Source organism: Entelurus aequoreus, linkage group LG09 (genome assembly GCF_033978785.1).
Source record: "Entelurus aequoreus isolate RoL-2023_Sb linkage group LG09, RoL_Eaeq_v1.1, whole genome shotgun sequence".
Lineage (NCBI taxonomy): Eukaryota > Metazoa > Chordata > Actinopteri > Syngnathiformes > Syngnathidae > Entelurus > Entelurus aequoreus.
Genome location: NC_084739.1, coordinates 2,718,384 through 2,721,500, shown reverse-complemented (window position 1 = coordinate 2,721,500; position 3,117 = coordinate 2,718,384).

The window sequence follows — 3,117 nt, the reverse complement described above, 5'->3', positions numbered from 1 at the left end:
TGTTATATTGTTATTGAGTGAATGTTGAGAGACCAACATTCATGAAATTACAAAAAAAAATGGTGGATTTACATGATGTTTTTGAAATATGAACTGAGAGATGAGCATTACTGTATGCTATTATTAAAAAAATAATTCGCAATTTTAGCGAACTGTTTGTAAATGCTGTAAGACAGCATTTGTGTTCATGTGTCCACAACATGTTATTTTACTGTGTGAACGCTGAGAGATAAACATGCACACTAATGCTTTTTTGTATGCAAAAAATGCATTATAGCTGTGTGAATGCTTAAAAGCTATTAATATAGGACGGCTATGAGAGAGACAAGTATTCATACAAACTATTCTGCAAGTTAAAAAACTAAACGATTTCGGTTGAGTGAATGTCAAAACTCAAGCATTTTTGTTTACATGCTGAGATACAATCGTGAACATTATGAATTGTTGCACAAATGCTGAGAATCGTGTGTTGTAAAATAAACATGACTTTGTGAATGTGTCTGTGTCAATTGTTGTGTGAACGCTGAAACATGCGCGTGTACAAACGGTAGCTTTGGAAACCACTAAATTGCATTTACTCGAGGCAATTTAGCATTGTTAACTGTGTGTAAATGCTACAAGACAGCATTTGTGTTAATGTGAACACAGAATGTTATTTTACTGTGTGAATGCTGGGAGATAAACATGCACACTAATGCTTTTAAGTACGCAAAAAAAAAAGTTTTTTGGCAAATGCTGAAGAAATGCTGAATGACTACTTATACAGGAAGTCTACGTATAGTGTTTAACTACCGCCACTTGCTGTTATGTACATGACAATTGAACATTCACTATCTCTGTTGTGTCTAATGTTTCATTTGCAGAACAAAGAAACCCTTGTTTAGATTTTTTTTTTTTTTAAAAGCAGTGAAGTTGTCACGTTGTGTAAATGGTAATTAAAAAGAGAATACAACAAATCCTTTTCAACTTATATTCAATTGAATAGACCAGGGGTCACCAACGCGGTGCCCGCGGGCACCAGGTCGCCCGTAAGGACCAGATGAGTCGCCCGCGGGCCTGTTTTAAAAAAATAAATAAATAAATAAAATAAAAAATTTGATGCTTTTAAAGACAGACACATAGCTTCAAGGTTGAGAAGTTTCAGGCCCCCATATTCATACTCTTTGTACAAAACCTTTCTTTTAATCTTTTCTGGTTTGCCGTTCCAGACAAAATCGAAGACCCTCCGCTCATAAATCTTAAAAAAGTTTTGTGATGGAGCTGGTAATGACAAAAACAAATAAATAAATTGAGGAATAATTAACGAGTTGGCAATAGACATTTTACCGTACAAGGTTAGGGATTTCCCTTTCCATAATTGCATAATTTTGTCCAGCTTTCTTAGTCGATTATCATAATTTACTGAGCCTAGATCTTCCAGATTTTCTGGGACAACAACACCAAGTATGTTAACTGGTCCATCTGTCCTCAAAACAGGCACTTTGCATTCAATTCGAAAGGACGTTCCCTTTAGATTTCCGATCCTTAACATTTTACATTTATCATAATTAAGCTTAAGGCCAGATTGCTGTGAAAATATGTCCAAAAGATTAAGAAGGTTCCGCAAACAATGAGGAAAAATCTTATCTTTGTGAATCAGCCTTTTCTGACATGAACTTCATCAAGAACAAACACAGAACACGCCTCACTGATGCACATCTGCAAGACTCACTCAGAGTTGCAGTGTCAAGTTACACACCAGAGTACAACACACTAGTTAACAGCATGCAATGCCAGGCTTCCCACTAACTGACAAAGAAACAGATAACAGATTTGGTGTCCAGTTCAAAGTGTGACATGATTTAAAAATTTGAGAGTTTACTTTTGTATTTTACATGAGTTATTATTTGTACAAACATGGTGCAAAGTAATTCATGATTTGTTCAAAAATGTTAGTGGCTAGCTAGTTAAAATGGGATATTGTGATTTCACAAGACTGTCTTAGAAGTGATCATTTGAAAATGTTCAATTTGAAAAATGTGCACTTAGAGAAAATATAAAAATAAAGTGTTGCATATTGATATTTATCTGTTTCTATATATATTTATTGTGAGAAATCATTAAGATGATCAGTGTTTCCACAAAGATAAATATCATTAATTATTAATAATAACAGAGTTAAAGGTAAATTGAGCAAATTGGCTATTTCTGGCAATTTATTTAAGTGTGTATCAAACTGGTAGCCCTTCGCAGTAATCACTACCCAAGAAGTAGCTCTTGCTTTCAAAAAGGTTGGTGACCCCTGGACTAGACTGCAAAGACAAGATATTTCATGTTCACACTGAGAAACAACATTTTTGTTTTGCAAATAATCATTAACTTAGAATTTAATGGCAGCAACACATTGCAAAAAAGTTGTCACAGGGGCATTTTCACCACTGTGTTACATGGCCTTTCCTTTTAACAACACTCAGTAAAGGTTTGGGAAGTGAGGAGACACATTTTTGAAGTGGAATTATTTCCCATTCTTGCTTGATGTACAGCTTAAGTTGTTCAACAGTCTCCCTTCTCATATTTTCAATGTCTGGACTACAGGCAGGCCAGTCTAGTACCCGCACTCTTTTACTATGAAGCCACGCTGTTGTAACACGTGGCTTGGCATTGTCTTGCTGAAATAAGCAGGGGCGTCCATGGTAACGTTGCTTGGATGGCAACATATGTTGCTCCAAAAGCTGTATGTACCTTTCAGCATTAATGGTGCCTTCACAGATGTGTAAGTTACCCATGTCTTGGGCACTAATACACCCCCATACCATCACACATGCTGCCTTCTACACTTTCACCCTGGAACAGTCCGGATGGTTCTTTTCCTCTTTGGTCCACAGTTTCCAAAAACAATTTGAAATGTGGACTCGTCAGACCACAGAACACTTTTCCACTTTGCATCAGTCCATCTTAGATGAGTTCAGGCCCATCAAAGCCGGCGGCGTTTCTGGGTGTTGTTGATAAACGGCTTTGCATAGTATAGTTTTAACTTGCACTTACAGATGTAGCGACCAACTGTAGTTACTGACAGTGGTTTTCTGAAGTGTTCCTGAGCCCATGTGGTGATATCCTTTACACACCGATGTCGCTTTT